The 15,604-nt window shown below is 44.7% G+C and overlaps 1 protein-coding gene across 1 annotated transcript in view; it reads left to right on the forward strand.

The window, feature by feature from the left end:
* Positions 1-15,604, forward strand: part of mtss1lb (MTSS I-BAR domain containing 2b) — a 239,448-nt gene that overhangs the window by 87,078 nt on the left and 136,766 nt on the right.

The following is a 15,604-nucleotide window of genomic DNA, read 5'->3' on the forward strand; positions in this document are numbered from 1 at the left end:
GTGAAGTCATCCTGTTTAGAGACTTTGTCTCATGGCTCAGCTGTCCTCGTGGGGGAGGAGTTCGATTTACATGTGAATGAATGCAGGCGGGCTCGTTCTGCTTTGTTTACAAAATCAGCTGTTTAGCCATTAGCCATTAGCTGCTAAACTAGCATTAGAGTCGAGGAAAAGCAATTGATGCTTTGGATCTAATGAATGAGGGCCTATTGGACTTTGTTACACAGCTGTTCTCAAGTGGATTTCGTGGAGGGGCTGCGTAATGCGTTTATAGGTAAGTGCAAAATAAGTCTCATCGAGAGCTAACGTTAGCTAGCCGCACAACCGGTAGCTAACGTGACTGTCTATGAAGTATACACTTGATAACTGGTGATGTGCTGCTCTCACTCTCACTCTCGCAACTGTGTGTATGTGTCCCGCATTTCACTGTATGCCCTGGTATGTATGTGACAAATAAACCTCTTGATTCTTGAGTTAGTTACTGTAGAGCAGACAGCATCTATATCAGCTGGTGAAGTTGACTACTAGTAGAGCTTTGGTTGAGAGAGATACAGTGCTGTGTAACTAGGAGGGATATGAGGACTGTGTGTAACTAGGAGGGATATGAGGACTGTGTGTAACTAGGAGGGATATGAGGACTGTGTGTAACTAGGAGGGATATGAGGACTGTGTGTATGTGTAACACATCTGATGTGTTTGAAACAGTGAGGATGAGAAATAGTCTGATCTTGCTGTAAACAAATAGTTTTTGATTTGCCTTCTTGACTAAGCTATTGTTGTGATGTGTGTAAGTGAGGTGTGTGTCAAGAGTTACTCCAAGGTATTTATTACTAGTGCCTGTTGTCTTTAACTGTAGTGTCTGTCTGCTGTCTTCATAACCACACTGTGTCTGTACTTCTTTATTATCTCCCGTCCTCCCCAATTGTTTAACTCACCAGCCACTATTGACACACACATTGGGGGATGTTTTATGAATATAATATAATAATTTGTGCTTCACCAAAAAATTTGGTCAGCAGCCGCCACTGGATCATAGGCATAGTTTTATGGGGGGGTGGGGGGGGGGGGGGGGGGGGGGGGTGCAGGGGACATGTCCCCCTCAATATTTAAAAGAGGTACATTTGTCCCCCTCGAAAATATAGCTAATATGAAAGACATATCTTGTATATCTTGTATGTCACAAATGTAACAGTACTGCATATATGTATGTCATAAATGTCATGATTAGTTTAGATTAGATGATTAGATTAGATTTTTATATCTGTATATTGAGTATGTCATAAATGTCATTATGAATTGAAAATGGGGGACCCTGATGTAAACAAGACGAAAGTCTTTCTCTGGTCTGCATCCCCTTAACAATTGTGTGTATTGAGCTGTACTGTACTGTACCCATTCTGCAATCTGTTAATTAAAGTTTAAATAAACGCATTCATTCAAGATATCTGGCCTCGCGTGGATCTCACAGCTGTGCCCGCACAGTGCAATACTCCAATTCAGCCATTTGGGTGGGTGGCGCTGCTGAGCGGGCCCCAGAGCGCCGGACCCCAGAGCGCCGCTCTGCAGATGGATGCTTCTCACAAATCCTCCAAAGTAGGGCTCAGCGATATGGTTAGAAATATCATCACAATTTTCTTTACTTCGTGTGGTGGAATAAACGTCCTACCACAGGCAGAACAGCTCGACACTCAATCTTCTGCTACAGGCTAAAAAAAACACTTATTCAATTGATATATCACTGAAGAAAATAAATAAAACAATTGTTGTTCATGCTTGCTATGCACTCAAAGTGAAGCACTTATGTTTGACACTGTTAGATGAACAATGTCACTCATTGTTGACTGCCAGGAGTGTATCCCCCACTGGTCTTTTTGTACACAATTGAAAGTGGTAAAAGTGTTAGCTAAATGTAAATGTAATGTAATGTAAAATAATATAATTCATCTGAAACCTAACTATAGTTGATTAAACGTGCTTGTCTTTTCAAGTCCCAGCCTCTCAGTCTCATTCACATTCATGAATAGTTTGATCTGTAGATTTACAACAGTATTTACAACTTCTTTACCTCATAGAATATTGTAAGGAAGGGGCAGTTGTTTTACTTCCCCCTGTTCCTTCTCGAACACTTATTGTATGGAAATAGTCTTTGACTATTTACCTTTTTGTTTTTTTAAACTTGTTTTATGTTTCTATGTTCGATACAAATAAAAATCAAATCAAATCAAATCATTGCCGATAAAACACACCTGTTTACGGCCACAAAATACTGCAAATGGGGGGACAATACGAAGGGAACGGAAGGTCTGGTGATCAGAAGATTCCTTGGGAAAGACGCTTAACCCCTAACTGCTCCCACTGAGCAGGCTGCCACCGCCATGAATGTGTGAGTGAATAAATGTGTGAGTGAATGTGTGAGTGAATAAATGTGTGAGTGAATGTGTGAGTGAATGTGTGAGTGAATAAATGTGTGAGTGAATGTGTGAGTGAATAAATGTGTGAGTGAATGTGTGAGTGAATAAATGTGTGAGTGAATGTGTGAGTGAATGTGTGAGTGAATGTGTGAGTGAATAAATGTGTGAGTGAATGTGTGAGTGAATAAATGTGTGAGTGAATGTGTGAGTGAATAAATGTGTGAGTGAATGTGTGAGTGAATGTGTGAGTGAATAAATGTGTGAGTGAATGTGTGAGTGAATGTGTGAGTGAATGGGTGAGTGAATGTGTGAGTGAATGTGTGAGTGAATGTGTGAGTGAATGTGTGAGTGAATGTGTGAGTGAATGTGTGAGTGAATAAATGTGTGAGTGAATGTGTGAGTGAATGGGTGAATGTGAGGCATACGTTGTAAAGCGCTTTGGATAAAAGCTTTTATATAAATGTAGTCCATTTATAGCAAATGCTATTAAAACCCCATTATTCACCTGCTTGTCTAGTGTTGTTCCTTGTGCTAAGAGCTCACTCAGAATTAGTTCCCATTTGCATTTTAGTTTCTGTCGGCGGGGCTACTGTACCTGTTTGTTCATGTTTGGATCGCCGCTTGTGCCTTTCATGCACAAAACCTACACTGTGTGATCGGTGAGATGAAACATCCCATAATAATGTGAGTGTTTCTCTCTCCTCGTGCAGCGGGCCTCAGAGTTAGTGTTGCCTGATTACTCCTCTCCTGCTCCAGATGAGAACGCTGCTTTAATAGGTTGATGTTCTGCTTGGTTAGACTGAAGGGATAATAGCCCGCTCCGTACCTGCCAGCCGCGCCGCCGGGCCCCACAGGCCCCAATCCACCCTAAGATGCAACTCACGTCAATTGTCTCTGCTGTCAGGTGAAAAGCCATTCCAATTAGAGCTGCCACTAACGATAATCGATTCATCCAACAATACTTGATTAAAAAACATTTTCATTTAAAGGAACACGCCGACATTTCGGGAAATACATCTTCTCCAGAGTCAGACAAGAAGATAGATACCTCTCTGTAGGTGCGTTCAGTAGGAAGCTATCCGGCTGCAAGCTAGCCTAGCTTAGCCCAAATGAAAGCTGATATGGACCCAGCCAGCCTGAAGTTTCAAGCTAGGCTAGCTGGTCCGTATCGTATCCACTTTAATTTGTGCTAAGCTAGGCTCGCTTGCAGCCGGATAGATATCTTCTGTCAGACTTTGGAACATTTAACTGCCACCAATGCAATGTTTTGAAGCATTTATGCAAAAAAAGATGAAAATTAATAAACAAACAAACACATAGGTGTTACGATTCTGGTTCTTGACTACGGTCGGGAACCTCCCACCTTCTCTGTCATCTGTCACTTGTTTACTGTCACCTATTTTCCCTGTCATTTAGTGCTGTCAATTAGGGGTTGGCTTCTGATTGGCTGTCACGGGGGTGTGTGTGGAATGTTGGTATTTGGTGGCTTTATAACATTCCTTTCCTCTGCTTGTCATTTGTCAGGTCTTCACTATAGGCGTTCGGAGATAACGCGGGCGGTTCCTGTTCTGGACCACCACTAAGCTCCATTATCTAATTCTCTCGTTCCCTTGCCTTGGCATAGTATCCTAGTATTACTCTTTGTGTTCTTTACTATTAAAGTCGAACCTGTTCAAGAGTATACCTTCTCCGTCTCTGTGATTGCCTACAACAATTGGAACTCACCTACCTCCATCCTGACACATAGGCAGAAATTCTAGTGGATGGAGAATATTTCACCAGACATGATAGTGATGGGAGGTTAGGTTTTAGGGTGGAAATCCCCTCCTATAGGAGGGCTTCTTATCTCAGTCCGTCCCGGCCTTCAGGATCCACTCCAGCATGCAGAGCTACTGAGCCTATTGTCTGGGTCAGCCTGCATGTCCACACACACACACACACACACACACACACACACACACACACACACACACACACACACACACACACACACACACACACACACACATACACACACAGTAAAATCACCTACATTCAGTGTTACACACACAGGACCGTACCTCATTAACATACTGGGGAATTCTAATCCAGTAACAGTTCCTGGTGGTGACAGACTAGCTGATGATTGGTTTATAAATGCTGTTTCATATGTGTGTATATGTGTGTATATGTGTATATGTGCGTGCGTGCGTGCGTGTGTGTGTGCGTGTGTGTGTGTGTGTAGGGGCGTCCCTTCTCCTTATCTCCCATCCTCACAGCTTAGTCCCTGAAGGGCACTTCAAACAACCTGCAAGGAGGGAGCAGTGTGTGTGTGTGCGTGTGTGCGTGCGTGCGTGTGTGTGTGTGTGTGTGTGTGTGTGTGTGCGTGTGTGTGTGTGTGTGTGTGTGTGTGTGTGTGTGTGTGTGTGTGTGTGTGTGTGTGTGTGCGTGCGTGCGTGCGTGCGTGCGTGTGTGTGTCTGTGTGTGTGTGTGTCTGTGTGTCTGTGTGTCTGTGTGTCTGGGGGGGTGTAGGGTTGTACCAGGGGAAATGTGGTTGTGATTCCAGACCAAATTAAGCCACATCAAACAGAGCAGATCAAAGAACAGCCACTCTCTGACATCAGTCCCCCCTCCCCTCTTTCTTTTTTCTCTATTTCTCTCCCTCCTTCCTCTCCCTCCTTTCATTCCTTCATCCTTCTCTCTCTCTCTCTCTCTCTCTCTCTCTCTCTCTCTCTCTCTCCCTCTCTCTCCGTACAGTATATATATTTATTTATATACTCCTCTCCCTCTCCCTCTCTATTTATCTATCTCTTCCTATCTCCTCTTCCTCTCATTCTCTCTTGCTTTTGTCGTTATTTCACTTCCCATCATCCCCTTCTGACATCACAGCTTCTCTGAACAAAACCCCTCCCTCTTGATCCCTCCTTTTTCAATTACAGAGTATGTACCCAGTACTCATAACATACTCCAGCCACTGTACTTGACCATGGTACTGGTATTACAACTGGTGTTGGTCCCTGGATCAGGCTGGAGTTTAGTAGTAGTAGTGATAGTATGGATGAGATGGGTACTGCAGATCCTGGAGTTTAGGTGGAGAGGAGAGGAGAGAGGAAGAGGAGGAGTAGAGGAGAGGAGAGGAGAGGAGGAGAGGAGAGAGTGAGAGGAGGAGAAAGGGAGAAGAGGAGATGAGAGGAGGAGAGGAGAGAGTGAGGGGAGGAGAAAGGGAGCGGAGAGGGTAGAGCAGAGGAGAGGAGAGAGGGAGTGGAAAGGGAGAGTGAGAGGAGGAGAAAGGCAGAGGAGGAGAGGAGAGGGGGAGAGGAGAGAGTGAGAGGAGGAGAAAGGCAGAGGAGGAGAGGAGAGGGGGAGAGGAGAGAGTGAGAGGAGGAGAAAGGGAGAGGAGGAGATGAGAGGGGGAGAGGAGAGAGTGAGAGGAGGATAACGGGAGAGGAGAGGGGGAGCAGAGGAGAGAGGGAGAGGAGGAGAAAGGGAGAGTGAAAGGAGGAGAAAGGGAGAGGAGAGGGGAAGAGGAGGAGATGATAGAGTGAGAGGAGGAGAAAGAGAGAGGAGGAGAGGAATAGGAGGAGAGGAGAGAGTGAAATGAGGATAAAGGGAGAGGAGGAGAGGAGAGGGGGAGGAGGGGAGAGAGGGAGAGGAGAAGAGGAGAAAGGAAGAGGAGGTGAGGAGAGGGGGGGCAGGATAAGGGGATAGGAGGAGAGGAGAGGGGGATAGAAATAGAAGGGGAGAGAAAGATAGTAAAGGGGGAGGAGGAGAGGGGAGGTGGAGAAGAGACAGGCATAGGAGGAGAAGGGGAGAGAAGGAGACTGTGATATGGTAGAGGTGGAGAGGAGTGGAGAGGAGGAGAGGAGAGGGAGAGAAGAGGAGAGGGGTGGAGAGGAGGTGAGGGAGAGAAGAGGAGAGGGGTGGAGAGGAGAGGGGGAGAAGAGAAGAGGAGAGGGGGACAGGAGGAGATCGTCCAGTTGAGACTGAGGAGTCCAGCTTTGATTTGCGTCAGCAGACATGGTTGGTTGAGTCAGGACACTTTGATGCAGACTGCTGCCAGCGGCTGTGTGTGTGTGTGTGTGTGTGTGTGTGTGTGTGTGTGTGTGTGTGTGTGTGTGTGTGTGTGTGTGTGTGTGTGTGTGTGTGTGTGTGTGTGTGTGTGTGTGTGTGTGTGTGTGTGTGTGTGTGTGTGTGTGTGTGTGTGTGTGTGTGTGTGTGTGTGTGTGTGTGTGTGTGTGTGTGTGTGTGTGTGTGTGTGTGTGTGTGTGTGTGTGTGTGTGTGTGTGTGTGTGTGTGTGTGTGTGTGTGTGTGTGTGTGTGTGTGTGTGTGTGTGTGTGTGTGTGTGTGTGTGTGTGTGTGTGTGTGTGTGTGTGTGTGTGTGTGTGTGTGTGTGTGTGTGTGTGTGTGTGTGTGTGTGTGTGTGTGTGTGTGTGTGTGTGTGTGTGTGTGTGTGTGTGTGTGTGTGTGTGTGTGTGTGTGTGTGTGTGTGTGTGTGTGTGTGTGTGTGTGTGTGTGTGTGTGTGTGTGTGTGTGTGTGTGTGTGTGTGTGTGTGTGTGTGTGTGTGTGTGTGTGTGTGTGTGTGTGTGTGTGTGTGTGTGTGTGTGTGTGTGTGTGTGTGTGTGTGTGTGTGTGTGTGTGTGTGTGTGTGTGTGTGTGTGTGTGTGTGTGTGTGTGTGTGTGTGTGTGTGTGTGTGTGTGTGTGTGTGTGTGTGTGTGTGTGTGTGTGTGTGTGTGTGTGTGTGTGTGTGTGTGTGTGTGTGTGTGTGTGTGTGTGTGTGTGTGTGTGTGTGTGTGTGTGTGTGTGTATTTGGAAATGGTAGATAGCACCATGGGGGGGGGTGCTTAGTGGGGAGCAGATGGAGAGAAGAGGAGTGTAGGGGAGAGGAGAGGGATTGATTGAAAGAGAGAGTGTAGAAAGAGAATCTGATAGAGGGGTAGTGAGTGACAGACAGAGAACAGCCTTCTGTTCTGTCATACATGGAATAATACATTATACTGCTGTGTTATCCTGGGAAACTAATTTCCTATTTCCCTTTGCCATCCCTGTGCCATACTGCATTATTCTATACACTGTACTATACTCTATTAGCCTATACCAGGGGTCGGCAACCTGCGGCTCCGAGGCCGCATGCGGCTCTTTAGCGAATCAGCTGCGGCTCCCTGGCCCCCCAATTTTTTTTTTTTTATTTAAACTTTATTTTTTATTATAATTTTTTTATTATTTTGGAGATCGATGTCATACTGTGACACTGAAATGAAAAAATATTTCATCAACTAAGATATTTAGTCAACAAAAGGCTTACCTGTATGCCTGATATGTGGTGCGAAATTTGCGAACAACAAATTTTTTCTTTTTTCTTTTATAGATTTTCCACAAATAAGGGAAGGACTCTAATAGAGCTGCATAGTTCAGGGTTTTATTTCAAAGTATGTCTACAGATGCCAGTGTTTTTTCTCCTTTTCTGTGTTTTATTTCAAAGTAGGTCTACACATGGTAGTCTTTTTTTAAAGTGGACTACTTTTAATTTTATAAATGTTCCACAAATAAGGGAAGGACTCAAATATACCTGAATAGTTCAGGGTTTTATTTCAAAGTCGGTCTAAAGACACCAGTGTTTTGTCTCCTCTTCTGTGTTTTATTTAAAAATAGGTCTACACAGCCAGTATTTTTTCTCGTCTTCATAAGAGTTTGAGGTTTTCCTTTGTTATAACAGGTAAAAACAGCAATAAAAAGTCAACATTTTCTTTTTGTTGCTTTATAATCCCATTAATGCAACAAACTGTGTGCTATAAGTATAATAAATTACAAATTACTTTGGGTATGCAATTGTCAGGCGTTTTATGCTAAATGTGGGGTATGCTTGGGGATATATAAAACGTTATACACTGTGTTATCTTCATTTTAAGGGTAAATAGGTTGTGCGGCTCCCTGAGCATTTTATTTTGTGGGACGGGGGAAAAGTGGCTCTTTTGATAGTAAAGGTTGCTGACCCCTGGCCTATACCCTGTACCATACTGCATTATCCTATACCCTGTACCATACTGCATTATCCTATACCTTATACCATACTGTATTAGCCTATACCCTGTACCATACTGTATTATCCTATACCCTGTACCATACTGTATTATCCTATACCCTGTACCATACTGTATTATCCTATACCCTGTACCATACTGTATTTATTAGCATATACCCTGTACCATACTGCATTATCCTATACCTTATACCATACTGTATTAGCCTATACCAAGATTCAAGATTCAAGATTCAAGAGTTTTAATTGTCACGGCATACAGGTATACAATGAAATGCGGCTGGTCTTGCCCGCGACGATGTGCAATACAGTGGTACAACATATAATAGAATCCAATAAAAATACAGTGGTACAACATATTAATAGAATCCAATAAAACAGTGCAATAAACAGGTACATGGTGTGCCATCTCGGTATCTGTACATTAGTATTTACAGAGCATATAGGACATGCTAGTTAGCTTTAGTAGTGCAATACACTGTTCCTGATGTTATACTACTTTAAGTGGCCTTTCCTCTGGCCATAAGTGTGCGTGTGTGCGGCATGAGTGTTAAAGTGGCTGCTAGTGTGTGAGCGTGCTCAGCGTGCGTGTCGTGTATGTACTTGTGTGTGGATAGTTCAGTTCTGTGTCTCTCAATGTTCATTGTTCAAGGCTCTGATGGCCTGGGGGAAGAAGCTTAGCCTAAGCCTCTCCGTCTTAGTCTCTAGAATTCGCAGGCGTCTGCCTGACCTCAGCAGCTGGAACAGGCTGTTATTGGGGTGGTGGGGGTCTTTCATTATCCTGCAGGCTCTGGATTTGCACCTCTTGTTGTATAGAGCCTGCAGGGGAGGTAGCGCAATACCCGTGGTACGCTCGGCTGAGCGCACCACACTCTGTAGGGCCTTCTTGTCCTGTGCCGTGCTGTTCCCATACCAGGCAGTGATGTTTCCGGTCAAGATGCTCTCTACAGCTCCTGAGTAGAAGGACTGGAGTATCTTCCCCGATACTCTGAACTTCCTTAACTGTCTCAGGTGGTAGAGGCGCTGCTTCGCTTTCTTTACTACTGTGCCTATGTGTGTTGACCATGTCAGGTCCTCTGAGATGTGGACCCCCAGGTACTTGAAGCTGCTCACCCTGTCCACGGTAGCCCCGTTAATCCTCAGTGGTGTGTGTGTCTCCCGCTGTCCTCTCCTATAATCCACGATCAGCTCCTTGGTTTTACCAATGTTCAGGAGCAGGCTGTTGTCCTGGCACCAACGTTCCAGTACCTCAACCTCCTCCCGGTAGGCCTTCTCGTCGTTGTCCGAGATCAGCCCCACCACCACCGTGTCGTCGGCGAACTTCACAATGGAGTTGGAGCTGAACTTGGCCACACAGTCGTGTGTGTAGAGTGAGTACAGCAGGGGGCTTAGAACACAGCCCTGGGGGGACCCGATGCTCAGGGTGATGGTGTTGGAGGTCTGACCCCCCACCCTGACCGCCTGGGGTCTTTCACTCAGAAAGTCCAGTACCCAGGCGCTCAGGGCGGAGCTCAGGCCTAGCTCGATCAGCTTGTCCACCAGTCTGGTGGGGACTATGGTGTTGAACGCTGAGCTGTAGTCAATGAACAACAGTCTCACATAGCCCCCCTTCTGACGGTCAAGGTGGGAGAGAGTGCTGTGCAGTACCTGGGAGACCGCGTCATCAGTGGACCTGTTTGTCCTGTATGCAAATTGCATAGGGTCCATATCACTGGGGAGAGAGGCACAAATGTGGTCCTTGACCAGCCTCTCGAAACATTTCATGACCACAGAGGTGAGTGCCACCGGTCTGTAATCATTTGGACATGTTGGGGAGGGTTTCTTCGGTACAGGGATGATGGTAGACATCTTGAAGCAGGCAGGGACTACTGACTCCGCCAGGGATTGATTAAATATGGCGGTGAACACCGGGGCAAGCTGGTTTGCACAGGACTTAAGTATGCGTCCTGTTATACCATCTGGGCCTGCAGCCTTCCTGGTGTTCACCTGCATAAATGCTCTTCTCACACTGTGTTCCGACAACGAGAGAGCGCCCCCGCCCCCCCGCGGTTGCCCCCCCCCCTCCACAACAGCCGGTGCGCCAGTGACGTCACTAGCCAGAGGGCTAGCGGCGACACTGTCTACACCGAACCGAGCGTAGAAGGAGTTGAGTTTGTCCGCTAGAGAGGCGTCGTCGCTCCCCATTGAGGGGGCGCTGACTTTGTAGTCAGTTATTGTCTTCAGTCCCCTCCACAAGCCTCTTGTGTCGTTTTGTGCCATTTGTGTCTCCAGTTTCTCAGCATATGTCCTCTTAGCAAGTTTAACAGCCTTGCGCAGAGTGTAGACTGAAGCCTTGTATTCTTCCATATTTCCTGACTCTCTGCCCAGGTTATAAGCCGTGGTGCGTGAGTTTAGGGCTGTTCTTATAGTGCTGTCCACCCAAGGTTTCTGGTTTGGGAAAACCCGCGCCGTCTTTGTGAGGACAATGCCGTCTGCCACTGTAGTTATGTAGCTTACAACGGTATCAGCATACTCGCTGACGTCACTGGCGCTTCCTTCAAACATGTCCCAGTCTGTATCCTTGAACGCGTCACGGAGCTCGGCCTCTGATTCGTCAGACCACTTTTTTGTCTCACGTGACACGACGACTTCGCGTGATCTCTGTTTGTATGCTGGGATTAAAAAGATGGAGTCGTGATCGCTCGCGCTTACAGAGCCCATCAGTGGCGGAGCCGCTACAGCCTTGTAGGCAGCTCTGAACGGGGTGTAGCAGTGGTCGAGTGTGTTCCCCCCTCTTGTGGAGCAGGCGATGTGCTGAAAAAAAGTCGGCATCACTTTTTTCAGGTTTGCCTGGTTGAAATCACCAGTCACTATCGTCGCGGCTTCCGGGTGCTTGATCTGCTGTTTGTTGATGTGGTCGTGTAATTCCCCCAGCGCTTTGCCGGTATTTGCCTGTGGATGAATATACACGACGGATAAAATGACCGCGGTAAACTCACGGGGTAGGTGATACGGGCGACACAGGATCTGGAGATGTTCCATATCTGGGGAGCATGAACTTGAGAGGACATGTACTTCCTTGGGATTAACCCAGAGATTGTTCGTGAGGATGCAGACCCCACCTCCGACGCTCTTCCCAGAGGATGCCGTGCGATCTGCTCTCAGGACGGTGAAATTGTCCGATGGAGAGACGCTGTTGTCCGGCGTCGCTGGCTTGAGCCATGTCTCAGTGAAACACATGATATTAACGTCTCTCATCTCCCGTTGGAATCGGACCCTCGCTCTCAAGTCGTCCATCCTTCCCTCCAACGAACGTGCATTCGCCAGAAAGATGGATGGAATTGCTGGACGGTAAGCAGATCTTTTTAATCTAAGTTTGATACCGCCTCGTCTACCTCTATGTTTCTTTCTGCCGTTTCCTTTGTTGCCGTTCTCCCGCTTGATTTCTGTTAGCCCTTCTGGGCATAAAGTGTCTCCCAACTCCAATTTGAGTCCGGAGTTTAGGTCCATAAGTGTCTGGCGGTCGTATGACATACCCGCCAGTGATGATTTAATAAAAAAAGTCGAAAAAACAAACATAATAGCTAAAAATGTGCACAATCGTCGCGGAGCTAAACCAAAGGCGACTGACCGGGGTCGCGCCATAGTAACACCACCAGTAAGTACCATGTACCATACTGCATTAGCCTATACCCTGTACCATACTGCATTATCCTATACCCTGTACCATACTGCATTATCCTATACCTTGTACCATACTGCATTAGCCTATACCCTGTACCATACTGCATTAGCCTATACCCTGTACCATACTGCATTAGCCTATACCCTGTACCATACTGCATTAGCCTATACCCTGTACCATACTGCATTAGCCTATACCCTGTACCATACATTTACATTTACATTTACATTTAGTCATTTAGCTGACGCTTTTATCCAAAGCGACTTACAAGTTCTGTACGACAAGCCATCAGGAAGAGCACAACTCTATCAGCTGAGTAACAATGTTCATCAAAGTGTTGAGTGCTACAGTGTAGGTTAGTTTATTAGGACAAGTGCATGACAGTATGGTTAGTTAGGGTTAGATTTTTTTTTTTTTTTTTTTATATACTGCATTATCCTATACCTTATACCATACTGTATTAGCCTATACCATGTACCATACTGCATTAGCATATACCCTGTACCATACTGCATTAGCCTATACCCTGTACCATACTGCATTAGCCTATACCCTGTACCATACTGCATTAGCCTATACCCTGTGCTGTACTGCATTAGCCTATACCCTGTACCATACTGCATTATCCTATACCCTGTACCATACTGCATTATCCTATACCCTGTACCATACTGCATTAGCCTATACCCTGTACCATACTGCATTAGCCTATACCCTGTACCATACTGCATTAGCCTATACCCTGTGCTGTACTGCATTAGCCTATACCCTGTACCATACTGCATTAGCCTATACCCTGTGCTGTACTGCATTAGCCTATACCCTGTGCCGTACTGCATTAGCCTATACCAGAGGTCGGCAATAGGCGGCCCGCGGGCCGAAATTGGCCCGCCAGCAATAATATCTGGCCCTTCAGAATATTAAAAAAAATAAATAAATAAAAAAGATTTTGATTTCTTTTTTTTTATTATTATTTTTTATATCAGACCAACTAGGCTAGGCTATATGTTAGCTATAATGTCCAAATAGAGAAACTACCACCACCTAAAGAATGCTTATTATACGTTGTTTTATCCATGTTGAGAGTGAATAACAGGTAGGCAGCGAGGTGCAATGTAGTGCTTGCTCAACATGAAAAAAGTCGGTGGACAGCGCCTGGTGCTGAAATAGCAAACAAGCAGTGTGGTGTGAAATTAAAACACCAGTTCAGTAAGTCATTCAAACTTTATCTTTACTTATATATGACTGTGACGGCACCACACATGTGAACAGTAACAATGCAATTACTGTAAACTGAAGTCAAATCAGAGCAAAAAATGCTGAATCTGCTTCAAGAAGATGCGCTACATTAGGTATATAAGGAATTACAACGAGACATTTATTAACTAAATAAAAAATACTATTAGGCTTTAGTGTTGTCAAAAATATCGAAGTATCGATACATATCGATACTGAATATTTAAAATGGTTTCGATACTCATTTCCCGAAATACCGATACTTTCTGCAGTAGGCCTATCGATACCAGCTGGCGAGTGTTCTACCGGAAGTTGTTGACTCGCTGTTCAGAGCACGCTTGCCCCTCCGCCTCCTCCGAGTCCAGCCCTCTCCCTCACAGAGCCGTCTTCAGTTTGTAAACAAACATTTTAGCTGAAGATGGCAAATGCAGAGCCTCCGCAACTTGTGCTTGTGGATAAAGAAAACAGCAGAAGTGCTGTTTGGAGGTACTTCGGGTTTGAAGTAAACAACGAAGGACAAGCTAAAGATGCACCAATGCTATTTGCAAGCGGTGTTACAGAGCAGTGGCCAACGCGGATCTCTCCATAAAGAAATGAAAGAGGTTCGTGACAGCTGCTCTTTCAACGTCACTGTGACTGAAGCATTAAACCATTAACTCTAGTTTAATACATGATACGTTGTCTACTGATGGCGCATAATATCAACAGCTGATTCGTTGTTAGTAACGTTACAGCTTTCAGCTAACGTTAGCTACTGCTAGCCGTTAGCTCCGTTAGCTTAGCTGGCCACTTTTATAATTACTGCATGGAAACGGAGTAACGTTAACGTTTAAACGTTATGTCGAGGTCATACAATACTACAGTCGACATAAGGTTAACGTTACCCCGTTTCCATGAAGTGTTTAAATAGCAGCAATCTTGTTGAAAATGTAACGTTACTAAAATGCTTAATGCTCCGAGCATAGCCTCTCTCTCTCTCTCTCTCTCTCTCTCTCTCTCTCTCTCTCTCTCTCTCTCTCTCTCTCTCTCTCTCTCTCTCGTTATCTTTAAATAAAAATCGAAACTGTTACTAACTGTAATACAAACAGTTCAGTTTGTCAGGTACATGCAACACAGATTACAGTGTTTACATCTGTCTGCTTGAGAAAATACCATGTTCTGCATCTGCAATTAAAATGATTGAAGTGAGATGAACAGTTATTTTTAAATGTGTGATCTAAAGATAAACAAAGGGTTTTAAAAGTGTTATATTTATCTTCTCTTATAGTACCAGAGAGAAGCTGAGGAGAATCAACCAGCAACAAAAGCTAAATTTGTTAAAAAATATATATATATATATATATATATATATATATATATTATTATTATTATTATTATTATTATTATTTTTTGGTATCGAAATGGTATCTAAGTATCAATACTTTTCAAGGTATCGTATCGAAGTCGAAATTCCAGTATCGTGACAACACTATTAGGCTTTTAACCCTCTAAAGCCGGGCGCAACAGTAGACATGTTTTGTAAAATATTAAATATCTTTGGATTTGTTTGTGATAAAGACTTGCTTTATTGTATCGGAATCGATTGTCATCTAAAAATGTATGTAAAGCATAGAATGTAAAGCATAGAATCTTGAAATATCTAGATTGGTTGTATTCTCTGGACTGCATCTAATCCGCTGTATCTATCCATTTATCATATATCTATGTCTGTCACTATAGCCAATGGAAATGCTAGAAATGGTCACATGGACTGGGAGAACCAATGGAAAATTCCTATTGTTTCTCAATAGTTCAGTGCACTCCACAGAAAGGGCCGTCAGATAGACACATTGGTTGTGCGTAATGTAAGATAGGCCGATAAGAGAGAGGCGCTTGTCTCTGGTTTTACAATAAAATGGCAAACAGTTCAGTGTAAATGTGTATGTTGTTTACAGTTTATTAGGCCACCTATTCAGCTCGTTTATTTTGTCCATTATCTGCATCTGCCACAAATGTATGTCTTAGTTATAAGGTGGTCTGTCACAGAGTTAAAATGTTTTCACTGTCAATATATTAAATTAGCCATTGTTTTTTTTCCGGACCCCCATACAATGGCTTGGAAGAAATTTGGCCCTCGGCCAAACTTAATTGAAGACCCCTGGACTATACCCTGTGCCGTACTGCATTAGCCTATACCCTGTACCATTCCAGTCTGTCAACAGTCTTTGATTCTGGCAGTGACTGAAAAGGTACAGGCTGAAGCATAATGCTTATACATGCCTGTCCTATATTCTTATC

The sequence above is a fragment of the Notolepis coatsorum genome, assembly GCF_963971535.1.
Source record: "Notolepis coatsorum genome assembly, chromosome: 2".
Taxonomy (NCBI): Eukaryota; Metazoa; Chordata; class Actinopteri; order Aulopiformes; family Paralepididae; genus Notolepis; species Notolepis coatsorum.